Source organism: Leptodactylus fuscus, chromosome 6, assembly GCF_031893055.1.
Source record: "Leptodactylus fuscus isolate aLepFus1 chromosome 6, aLepFus1.hap2, whole genome shotgun sequence".
Lineage (NCBI taxonomy): Eukaryota > Metazoa > Chordata > Amphibia > Anura > Leptodactylidae > Leptodactylus > Leptodactylus fuscus.
Genome location: NC_134270.1, coordinates 55,391,142 through 55,404,906, shown reverse-complemented (window position 1 = coordinate 55,404,906; position 13,765 = coordinate 55,391,142).

Sequence of the window (13,765 nt, the reverse complement as noted above, 5' to 3'; positions counted from 1 at the left end):
CCGCCCACCAATGACGCAACAAAGCCGGAAGAAAGAAGAATTTACAGCAACGAAGACTGGTGAGTATGCGATGTGGGAATACCCATTCAATTGATATTGGTTTATCGTTTTGTTCTTCTATAAGGCGTTGACCTATTGGCGAGTAACCTATTTACTAAAATAGGCACCCCAGTCTCCTGGCAAAAAAAGGCACATTCAGCACTGCTGTTTTCTCCATTTTCCGATTTGCACGCTACTTTTTAGACAAGTGGGCAGAGGAGGACAGAAATCAAGACGAGCTGGGTGGGCACACCTTGGCCCAACAGATTTACTATAACTCATGTCAGAAAACTGGCAGGAGTAATACACAAAATCTATACCAGTCAGGGACAGGGATTTCAATTTCAGTATATGGAACCTCCCAGGACGCACCAGAATTATTAAGAGGTTTGAGCCTGTTTATAATTCAGGCACATCTCACACCAACAGAGGAATTCATTAAGATTAGTAGAGAAAACACCAGTCTTGATAAATTCCCCCCATTGTTTGCGGGTATAGGATATCTTGGAAAGCTACTATGATATTTCTCCCGATGTACAAGAATCCAGCTGCTATATATAATACAGCCCACTATGTGTAAGATTATAACTACTATAATGGTTTATTTAAATGGTTTTCAGGTGCAGTTTGTGAAGCAAAGCTAGGAATGGAGTGAGGAATAGAATCATAGTATCACCATATATATGTATATACATCTGAAAACCTGAATGTGTAAACCCACCATAACACAGCTGCCCATGTGTAAGAGAATATATTGATGAGAGAATTCATCACACCTATTGATTCTGCTGATCTCCATATGAAAACTGTATTGTCAGATGTTTAGAATGCTTCAGGCTGGATGTATTATACCATACATTGATTGGACTTGTTAGTGCCCCTTATGGACTGGAGGTCACAGTTCTTATCTTAATGGGTCACTTAACAAGATGATGCTAATTGTCTCCATTCAGTTTGATAATTTCAGGATAATCCCAGACCATCTGGCTTCTCATTTGTATTCTCTCCTCCCATGGATTATAAACTAACCAATTTGCATAAGATCCATGAAAAAGAGTTTTATTCCTGAAGTCATCAGATTGACAGCCATCTATCATCAGCATCAGGGTTCGCTATTAGATGGTAAACTCAAGTTTGAAGCAGACCATTATTTTAACATTATATATATACACTCACCGGCCACTTTATTAGGTACACCTGTCCAACTGCTCGTTAACACTTAATTTCTAATCAGCCAATCACATGGCGGCAACTCAGTGCATTTAGGCATGTAGACATGGTCAAGACAATCTCCTGCAGTTCAAACCGAGCATCAGTATGGGGAAGAAAGGTGATTTGAGTGCCTTTGAACGTGGCATGGTTGTTGGTGCCAGAAGGGCTGGTCTGAGTATTTCAGAAACTGCTGATCTACTAGGATTTTCACGCACAACCATCTCTAGGGTTTACAGAGAATGGTCCGAAAAAGAAAACACATCCAGTGAGCGGCAGTTCTGTGGGCGGAAATGCGTTGTTGATGCCAGAGGTCAGAGGAGAATGGCCAGACTGGTTCGAGCTGATAGAAAGGCAACAGTGACTCAAATAGCCACCCGTTACAACCAAGGTAGCCAGAAGAGCATCTCTGAACGCACAGTACGTCGAACTTTGAGGCAGATGGGCTACAGCAGCAGAAGACCACACCGGGTGCCACTCCTTTCAGCTAAGAACAGGAAACTGAGGCTACAATTTGCACAAGCTCATCGAAATTGGACAATTGAAGATTGGAAAAACGTTGCCTGGTCTGATGAGTCTCGATTTCTGCTGCGACATTCGGATGGTAGGGTCAGAATTTGGCATCAACAACATGAAAGCATGGATCCATCCTGCCTTGTATCGGTAACGGTTCAGGCTGGTGGTGGTGGTGTCATGGTGTGGGGAATATTTTCTTGGCACTCTTTGGGCCCCTTGGTACCAATTGAGCATCGTTGCAACGCCAAAGCCTACCTGAGTATTGTTGCTGACCATGTCCATCCCTTTATGACCACAATGTACCCAACATCTGATGGCTACTTTCAGCAGGATAATGCGGCATGTCATAAAGCTGGAATCATCTCAGACTGGTTTCTTGAACATGACAATGAGTTCACTGTACTCCAATGGCCTCCACAGTCACCAGATCTCAATCCAATAGAGCATCTTTGGGATGTGGTGGAACGGGAGATTCGCATCATGGATGTGCAGCCGACAAATCTGCGGCAACTGTGTGATGCCATCATGTCAATATGGACCAAAATCTCTGAGGAATGCTTCCAGCACCTTGTTGTATCTATGCCACGAAGAATTGAGGCAGTTCTGAAGGCAAAAGGGGGTCCAACCCGTTACTAGCATGGTGTACCTAATAAAGTGGCCGGTGAGTGTATATATATATATTATACACACACACACACACTTACATATCCATACAATTCCAGTGAACCAACTGGACCATTACTACCACCGAATAAATGTGGTTTTCAACCTGGCTATGATACATTTGCTGTACACACCAATAGTATTCCATATAAAACCTATGGAAATATATTGGTCTATAATGTAATGTAATTGATTCACACCAAATTAAACAAGTGAAATGTATGCTGACATAACTGAGGCACACTCACAATTGTTCACAAAAGTTAATATATGTTATTGAGAACAAAACTGCCACCCTAAAAAATGAAAACACCAAAACTTGGTGCGATCATGACGCGATGGATCACTGCTTAGGCATACCTCCCAACTTTCAGATGAGACAAAGAGGTCTGGTGGAGCGTAATTTTTTATTTTTTGTGTTAAATTATGTTCCGTTTCACACCTTAGTGCCCTTCATCATTTAAACCACCGTAAAGATGCCTCCACAGTTGACCCCACATATTGAAATGCCCCATTAGTTCTACCCACCAATATATTGCCCATTTAACTGCTCCCACAGTGCACTTTTAGCAGCCAGAGACAGTATGATGTTCTTTCAATGTCCCTCATACAGAGTGATACTCTATTACTTTCCTCCACACAATACAATGTGCCCTTGTGAAGGTAAACCCATATATTCCTGTTTTTATATATCTCTTATACTGCTTAAGAAATTATATTTTTCTCTATGCAAGCTTATTATACCTTATACACATTAAGATGGCGCCTGTATCCAGTACCGCACCCAGATGCTGACGCACACGATTGTCATGTGGTTTACAAGAAAGACAGTATCATTTTCCTGGGAATCGAAACCTGAGGAGATGTTGAAAATTTAAGAGCCAATGACTGATCGCCAGTGTATTCGGATACAAGACGTATATGCTTACAGACTGCCGTTATCTTATCTTTCTTGCATTCCTGTATAAGATTTGTGATTTTCTCAATAAACCTCAGTTCTGTGTGAATAGGCATCACGCTCATTGCATGGACTGGGATTAACCCTGACATATGTGTCGGAATTCATTCTAGTCAGCGCGCACATGCATGATTGATTTGGAGCAGGTGACCCAGTGGCCCAGACACAGTAGAATGTCCACTCAGTGGTCCAGGCAGAGTATAAAGCCCTTTTAGTGACCACCACACAGTAGTTGTACCAGAAAAAAAGAAATGAACAAAAAAACATTCCTACTAAGCTGTCTCCTGCAGTTTGTTCTTCTTGGTTCATCACTGTATTGGTATATAATTATACTAGCTTTTACCCGCGACTTCGTCTGCGGTGAGTTGAGTATTGGGCGGACACAGACGTGTGAAACTGTAAAAGTGCTTTAAAAAGTTTGGTGGGCTAGCAAATGTGATCTGATGTGTTATATTGTGTATGTTGTGATACAGACAATGTGATGTGTTATACAGCCTGTGTACAGGAGTATATATGTATCAGGTACTGTATATAGCAGTGATAGGAGATACATGTAATTATATAGTATATACAGTCTGTGTACAGGAGTATATATGTATCAGGCACTGTATATAGCAGTGATAGGAGATACATGTAATATATAGTATATACAGCCTGTGTACAGTAGTATATATGTATCAGGCACTGTATATAGCAGTGATAGGAGATACATGTAATTATATAGTATATACAGTCTGTGTACAGGGGTATATATGTATCAGGTACTGTATATAGCAGTGATAGGAGATACATGTAATTATATAGTATATACAGCCTGTGTACAGGAGTATATATGTATCAGGCACTGTATATAGCAGTGATAGGAGATACATGTAATTATATAGTATATACAGCCTGTGTACAGGAGTATATATGTATCAGGTACTGTATATAGCAGTGATAGGAGATACATGTAATATATAGTATATACAGCCTGTGTACAGGAGTATATATGTATCAGGCACTGTATATAGCAGTGATAGGAGATACATGTAATTATATAGTATATACAGCCTGTGTACAGGAGTATATATGTATCAGGTACTGTATATAGCAGTGATAGGAGATACATGTAATTATATAGTATATACAGCCTGTGTACAGGAGTATATATGTATCAGGTACTGTATATAGCAGTGATAGGAGATACATGTAATTATATAGTACTAGCTTTTACCCGCGACTTCGTCTGCGGTGAGTTGAGTATTGGGCGGACACAGACGTGTGAAACTGTAAAAGTGCTTTAAAAAGTTTGGTGGGCTAGCAAATGTGATTTGATGTGTTATATTGTGTATGTTGTGATACAGACAATGTGATGTGTTATACAGCCTGTGTACAGGAGTATATATGTATCAGGTACTGTATATAGCAGTGATAGGAGATACATGTAATATATAGTATATACAGTCTGTGTACAGGAGTATATATGTATCAGGCACTGTATGTAGCAGTGATAGGAGATACATGTAATTATATAGTATATACAGCCTGTGTACAGGAGTATACACTCACCGGCCACTTTATTAGGTACACCATGCTAGTAACGGGTTGGACCCCCTTTTGCCTTCAGAACTGCCTCAATTCTTCGTGGCATAGATTCAACAAGGTGCTGGAAGCATTCCTCAGAGATTTTGGTCCATATTGACATCACACAGTTGCCGCAGATTTGTCGGCTGCACATCCATGATGCGAATCTCCCGTTCCACCACATCACAAAGATGCTCCTCTATTGGATTGAGATCTGGTGACTGTGGAGGCCATTGGAGTACAGTGAACTCATTGTCATGTTCAAGAAACCAGTCTGAGATGATTCCAGCTTTATGACATGCCGCATTATCCTGCTGAAAGTAGCCATCAGATGTTGGGTACATTGTGGTCATAAAGGGATGGACATGGTCAGCAACAATACTCAGGTAGGCTTTGGCGTTGCAACGATGCTCAATTGGTACCAAGGGGCCCAAAGAGTGCCAAGAAAATATTCCCCACACCATGAGACCACCACCACCAGCCTGAACCGTTGATACAAGGCAGGATGGATCCATGCTTTCATGTTGTTGACGCCAAATTCTGACCCTACCATCCGAATGTTGCAGCAGAAATCGAGACTCATCAGACCAGGCAACGTTTTTCCAATCTTCAATTGTCCAATTTCGATGAGCTTGTGCAAATTGTAGCCTCAGTTTCCTGTTCTTAGCTGAAAGGAGTGGCACCCGGTGTGGTCTTCTGCTGCTGTAGCCCATCTGCCTCAAAGTTCGACGTACTGTGCGTTCAGAGATGCTCTTCTGGCTACCTTGGTTGTAACGGGTGGCTATTTGAGTCACTGTTGCCTTTCTATCAGCTCGAACCAGTCTGGCCATTCTCCTCTGACATCAACAACGCATTTCCGCCCACAGAACTGCCGCTCACTGGATGTTTTTTCTTTTTCGGACCATTCTCTGTAAACCCTAGAGATGGTTGTGCGTGAAAATCCCAGTAGATCAGCAGTTTCTGAAATACTCAGACCAGCCCTTCTGGCACCAACAACCATGCCACGTTCAAAGGCACTCAAATCACCTTTCTTCCCCATACTGATGCTCGGTTTGAACTGCAGGAGATTGTCTTGACCATGTCTACATGCCTAAATGCACTGAGTTGCCGCCATGTGATTGGCTGATTAGAAATTAAGTGTTAACGAGCAGTTGGACAGGTGTACCTAATAAAGTGGCCGGTGAGTGTATATGTATCAGGTACTGTATATAGCAGTGATAGGAGATACATGTAATTATATAGAATATACAGCCTGTGTACAGGAGTATATATGTATCAGGTACTGTATATAGCAGTGATAGGAGATACATGTAATTATATAGTATATACAGTCTGTGTACAGGGGTATATATGTATCAGGTACTGTATATAGCAGTGATAGGAGATACATGTAATTATATAGTATATACAGCCTGTGTACAGGAGTATATATGTATCAGGTACTGTATATAGCAGTGATAGGAGATACATGTAATTATATAGTATATACAGCCTGTGTACAGGAGTATATATGTATCAGGCACTGTATATAGCAGTGATAGGAGATACATGTAATATATAGTATATACAGCCTGTGTACAGGAGTATATATGTATCAGGTACTGTATATAGCAGTGATAGGAGATACATGTAATATATAGTATATACAGCCTGTGTACAGGAGTATATATGTATCAGGTACTGTATATAGCAGTGATAGGAGATACATGTAATTATATAGTATATACAGTCTGTGTACAGGAGTATATATGTATCAGGTACTGTATATAGCAGTGATAGGAGATACATGTAATTATATAGTATATACAGCCTGTGTACAGGAGTATATATATGTATCAGGTACTGTATATAGCAGTGATAGGAGATACATGTAATATATAGTATATACAGCCTGTGTACAGGAGTATATATGTATCAGGTACTGTATATAGCAGTGATAGGAGATACATGTAATATATAGTATATACAGCCTGTGTACAGGAGTATATACAGTGGGGCAAAAAAGTATTTAGTCAGTCACCAATAGTGCAAGTTCCACCACTTAAAAAGAGGAGAGGCGTCTGTAATTTACATCATAGGTAGACCTCAACTATGAGAGACAAAATGAGAAAACAAATCCAGAAAATCACATTGTCTGATTTTGTAAGAATTTTTTTTCAAATTATGGTGGAAAATAAGTATTTGGTCAGTAACAAAATTTCATCTCAATACTTTGTTATATATCCTTTGTTGGCAATGACAGAGGTGAAACGTTTTCTGTAAGTCTTCACAAGGTTGGCACACACTGTTGTTGGTATGTTGGCCCATTCCTCCATACAGATCTCCTCTAGAGCAGTGATGTTTTGGGGCTGTCGCTTGGCAACACAGACTTTCAACTCCCTCCAAAGGTTTTCTATAGGGTTGAGATCTGGAGACTGGCTAGGCCACTCCAGGACCTTGAAATACTTCTTACAAAGCCACTCCTTCGTTGCCCTGGTGGTGTGCTTTGGATCATTGTCATGTTGAAAGACCCAGCCACATTTCATCTTCAATGGCCTTGCTGATGGAATGAGGTTTGCACTCAAAATCTCACGATACATGGCCCCATTCATACTTTCATGTACCCGGATCAGTCGTCCTGGCCCCTTTGCAGAGAAACAGCCCAAAAGCATGATGTTTCCACCCCCATGCTTTACAGTAGGTATGGTGTTTGATGGATGCAACTCAGTATTCTTTTTCCTCCAAACACGAAACGTTGTGTTTCTACCAAACAGTTCCAGTTTGGTTTCATCAGACCATAGGACATTCTCCCATTACTCTTCTGGATCATCCAAATGCTCTCTAGCAAACTTCAGACGGGCCCGGACATGTACTGGCTTAAGCAGTGGGACACGTCTGGCACTGCAGGATCTGAGTCCCTGGCGGCGTAGTGTGTTACTGATGGTAGGCTTTGTTACATTGGTCCCAGCTCTCTGCAGTTCATTCACTAGGTCCCCCCGCGTGGTTCTGGGATTTTTGCTCACCGTTCTTGTGATCATTTTGACCCAACGGGGTGAGATTTTGCGTGGAGCCCCAGATCGAGGGAGATTATCAGTGGTCTTGTATGTCTTCCATTTTCTAATTATTGCTCCCACAGTTGATTTCTTCAATCCAAGCTGGATGCCTATTGCAGATTCAGTCTTCCCAGCCTGGTGCAGGGCTACAATTTTGTTTCTGGTGTCCTTTGACAGCTCTTTGATCTTCACCATAGTGGAGTTTGGAGTCTGACTGTTTGAGGGTGTGCACAGGTGTCTTTTTATACTGATAACAAGTTTAAACAGGTGCCATTACTACAGGTAATGAGTGGAGGAAAGAGGAGACTCTTAAAGAAGAAGTTACAGGTCTGTGAGAGCCAGAAATCTTGATTGTTTGTAGGTGACCAAATACTTATTTTCCACCATAATTTGAAAAAAAATTCTTACAAAATCAGACAATGTGATTTTCTGGATTTGTTTTCTCATTTTGTCTCTCATAGTTGAGGTCTACCTATGATGTAAATTACAGACGCCTCTCATCTTTTTAAGTGGTGGAACTTGCACTATTGGTGACTGACTAAATACTTTTTTGTCCCACTGTATGTATCAGGTACTGTATATAGCAGTGATAGATAATACATGTAATATATAGTATATACAGTCTGAGTACAGGAGTATATATGTATCAGGTACTGTATATAGCAGTGATAGGAGATACATGTAATTATATAGTATATACAGCCTGTGTACAGGAGTATATATATGTATCAGGTACTGTATATAGCAGTGAAAGGAGATACATGTAATATATAGTATATACAGCCTGTGTACAGGAGTATATATGTATCAGGTACTGTATATAGCAGTGATAGGTAATACATGTAATTATATAGTATATACAGCCTGTGTACAGGAGTATATATGTATCAGGCACTGTATATAGCAGTGATAGGAGATACATGTAATTACAATGTGATGTGTTGTATTGTGTATGTATAGTGGAAAGCTATATGTAAATGTGAGTGAGTAGAGTGAGGGCTACTCCTGAGGAGACAGTAAGGAGTGTGCAGGCAGGTTGAGGCAGGAAATGCCAATCAGTGTGTGTGAGTCTATAGCTGGGGCTAGGAGTCCTGCTTTTGTGAGTCTCCTGCTAGGAAGCCATGTTGTTTAGTGGCACCAAAAGTAGCCTGTGACTCAATCCTGAGGGAAAACTATGTTTGTGGAAAATTGCACGCAAATCCGTCCAGGTGTTTTAGCGTGATTGAGGAACAAACATCCAAACTCACAAACATCCAAACACACAAACTTTCACATTTATAATATTAGTAGGATGAGCTGGCGGCGCCCTGCTTCATCAGTCTGCAACTATATCTGCATCCTGAGGACACAGACAATTGAAATCAAGACATCCTGTCTGCTGAGAGCATGCTGGCACAAAACTGTTTGGTTCCCTTTAATGAAATCTTAGATTTCAATAATACAAATCTGTGTAGAAATTCCTTAATTGGGTAATGTGGCAAGTGCTCTCTGCTAAAAGCAGAGAACAGGAACACTGGTAGCCAGAGGGTGGTTGAATCCTAACCTTTCCTTAAGGCACCCTTCTTGAAGGCCACTTCCCGAACCACAAAGCAAAATCTTTAGCTGCTCTTACTACCCTTCCATGTGTCATTTATGATACTAGTGTTGCAGAAGGATACAATGTAGCACAAGGACATTTGGACGGACTCCCCAAGGCAAAAGGACCTGACTGTGACTGCTACCTCCACAGTTACAACAATGGCAGATGTCTGAACATGGCTTGTAGTTATTTCCCTACAGCTCTCCTGTAAGAGAGCTAGTGATGTGACTTGAGCTCATGATTCCTTCGTCTTGGTGTCAGTTCAGAAGAAGATGAAGGGTTTTGTATTGCTGGAGCCTTTTGTGCACTGCCGGTAATTTCAGCTTCTTTGCTCAGTCAAAAGTTTAAGTTAACATCAACATTTCGTGGTTTGGATTTCATCGATTGTTCTTGCCCATAGCTTCAGCAAGTAACCTGAGTGCAAGGGTAACCTAAGACCAGCCCACCAGTCACAGCCGACAGTCCTCACTATGAAGGCCATATTTTTAGGCCTTTCATTTCATCAGGTTGTTGGGGGTCAGTGACCTGAGGGGTCATTGTACAATCAGCTGGATACCTGAAGAATCAGGCACTAAAACTAACCACAAAGTTTTTATATGTACATTTAGATACATAATATTTTTCCCTTTAGAGATTTATGCTTTGTTAGATACTGCAAGAGTATTGGGATTTGGCAAATAAAATAAAAATAATAATTCGTAGAGACAACAGTATAAAGCAGGGCGGGGGGGTGTTGGTCGAAATCAAAATATGTCCCGGCTTTGTTATTCATACCCCTTCCCCCATATTTAATCGGCTCAAACATAGTCCACACTGCTTTACAGACACTGTCATCACTCACTGTCCCAAGAAGGGCTCTCAAACTCAATTCACTATCAGTACTGCAAAGTCTTCAGAGTGTGGGAGGAAACCCATGCAAACGTAGTAAGAACATACAAACTCCTTGCAGATGTTGTCCTTAGCTGGATTAGACTCTAGCACATCAAGGCAACAATGCGCTAGACAGATTTTGAGGTGGATTCTGCCCCAAACTCAGCAACAGATTCTGACTTGATTCTGCCTCCCATTGAAAACGCTGAAAAAAAAAATAAATGCCCTACTCAATCTTGTCATGGACAAATTCAGCTTCAGAATCCGCGGCTCGAGACTTCCCATTCATTAGACTCATTCAACTCGGCCTAGTCATCAGCAGAAAGCTGCGGCAGAAAATGATGGTGGATTTAAGACGTTTGTCTACCTTAAATTCCTCTTCATTTTCTGAAGTATGAGTCGGTCCTTAGTCACCTCCCATTCTATACATCATTGAAAAAATAATTACAATGTTAAATTACAGAAAAAAAATCAACAACCGTCCAACACTAAGGCCTTTCTAACCCTAGAACCAGACAATAGGCTGCTATGGGGACCTTGAAGACCCATCTCTGGGTAGTCCCGTCCCATTTCCTATTTAGTGAAAGAACCTGTGCAGAACTTCCCTCTATATACCAAAAACTACATTATTAGGAAACAAGAGGCATAAGGTCATACAGTACATAAGGAGTGGATGGGGAAATAACCAGCAGACCCCTCTGCTCTGTGAGGCAATCTGTGAACATTGTAGTATGAGAAAAGATCACTGTAACCAACCCATTTATGGGCTTCATGACAGCAGCACAGAGTATTTCTGTAGACGAGAGTACTAAAAGACTTTGAAATTAGTGAACACTTCATTCATATGATTGTATTAAGACAGAGCTGTATGTGTTATGATGTGAGGAGGGGTATTAGAGACATGTAGGTGACTGTATACTCATAGTGCAGTGTTCTCCTGCAGCACAGAGTATTTCAGGAGAGGATTGTGCAATGAGTTGCCTAAGCATATGATTGAAATTTTGAAGACGGGGCTTCATGTGACATAGGCAGTGTTGTGATATAAGGGGAAAAAAGTGAGGGAGTAGGAGTCACAGGCTGAGCAGCAGAGCAGACACTCTCAGGAAATGGTCTTGGTTCATACTTATATATAACATAATACTGAAAAAGAGGAACATTTTAGTAAAAGGATATGAAAGCGAAATCACAGCGGCAGTCACCAGGGATCAGTCTTGTGGTCTGGAAACGTGTCCATGGTCACAGGGTAATGTGCACCAGTCAGCTGTGTGAATACACTTTTTTCACAGCAGGCATATGTTGTATTAGAGAAACACAACTGGATAGTAGGCCACAGTGGTCACATATAACATGAATTGGCCATATACATAAGTTATTTCATAATTATAGAAGTCATCTTCCTGGGAAACCAAAAACATCGGTGTGAGAATTAAACATGGCCAATGGAACTTCCTACTGAGGTTATATATACTGTATCTCTGGTGGCTCTGTTCTGTGCACACATATAACTCAGCACTATGCACAATGGCCGCTATACAGGTCTTCCAGGGGCCTGTAAACTGCTTACTCCTTAGTCGGACACACCAGGCGTTAACACACACAAACAGACGCCTCAAATACACCTCATTTATTGTCTACTATGTGGTATACATTCTGGACACACTTATACAAAAACTACGGCTATTTGTATGAGCCCATTGAAATGGACAGGTGCATACTTCTATCTGCAATTGTGGGTATAACAATATGTTTGTGTGCAATAGGCCTAAGAACTGACAGAAGACTAACAGAACTGTATTTACTAGACTCCAGCACACACATTTTCCTACAGGGTAACTACTAGAATTCAATTTCTTACTTTTCATGAAACATTACATCAGTTTATAGGATGTTTTTTCAATCTTTCTGAACAGTTTTCTTACATGACCATCTCACTGTCAATAACAAAGATGGTTGATAACAGAGGACAATAGCGTGCAGAGGCAATAGCTTACGTATAAATGTCTATTAAATGCTAAGGGGAGCGTTGCGGGCGGCTTTTGCATACAAGCAGCAGATGAGAACCTCTAGCCTTGGTCATCTGTTGGCAGATGCTCACAGAAGCATTTCTGTCAAGCTGTCAGATATTGATTTATGTCCCAAGCCAAAACCCTTCTCAGAGGTTCCTGGCCTGAAACGTGCGGCTGCACTGTGCCAGGAGAGCTGTCAGCTCTGCTGCACCATATACTGCTTAATATGTGATGACTCTGCACATTGCTCCCATGTCAAGGAAATCGGAGCCTTCACATAGAACAAAGAACTGGGGCTCAGATGCCAAGTGAACAACTCTACTATAGTATGAGGACATAGAAATAACCTCCAATAATAGTGAAGTAATTATAAGGGTGCAGGACCAATTGGTGTCAAAAAAGGTCTATAAATGGTCTACGGCAGTTCGGGGTCCTAGCATGGATTTTGCAATAGGGCCCCAACGTTGATGAGCTTTCTTGTGTGGTAGCAAGTAGCAAATATTCAGAATTATAGGATGGTCACAGAAAAGTGCAAGTGGACCATCCCATAAATAACAGAATAGGGGGCGTAACAATAGGTTATTTCTACCAAATGAGGGCAGTAAGGCTGGTAGCTATCATATTATCACCCCCTTGCTCGTTGCTGACATGTTTTTTGGTTTTTTTAACTTAAGTAATTTTCAGTATTAATGAGAGAAAATAAGGGGAACAAAAACCAAAAGGTAATATATGTTTTGACAATACATACATTTACAAGTTTCGAGTTGGGCTAGACTATATGAGAATTACATGGGAGAAAATCTTACATTTGACGCAGCTAGTGAATACAAGAATTACATTTGCATATCAGAATCCGAGAACAGAATCATCCAAGACATTATAAGTGGGTGTAATAGGAACTTCTGAAATGTGATTTCCTATAGCTTAAAAAGAATATTAATACCAGTGTAGTAAGTTTGCGACTGGGAAAATAATCTAGAGGTGGGATATACAAGAGAGAATACATGCAAAGGGTTGGGATAAGGGAGCAGAGAGGGATGAGGGACAACAGAAAAAGATAACCCATGGTTCCCATATTTGGTTGTCAGGGGTATTGGGCTGGTTGTGTTCATGCATTATCATTTGCATTCTTTGAAAGTGGAGGATCTCCCACCAGATCAAGCCGAACAAGTTCATTGATATTGTACCAAGGGAAAGAGAGAAACTCGTGTGCCAAGTGAAAGGTCCAAGTATAGAACTATACACTGCAAGTTAAAGGGGTATTCCTTTTTTTTTTTTTTTTTTTTTTTTTTTTTTTTTTTTATGTAGATTGTGAGCCCCACATAGA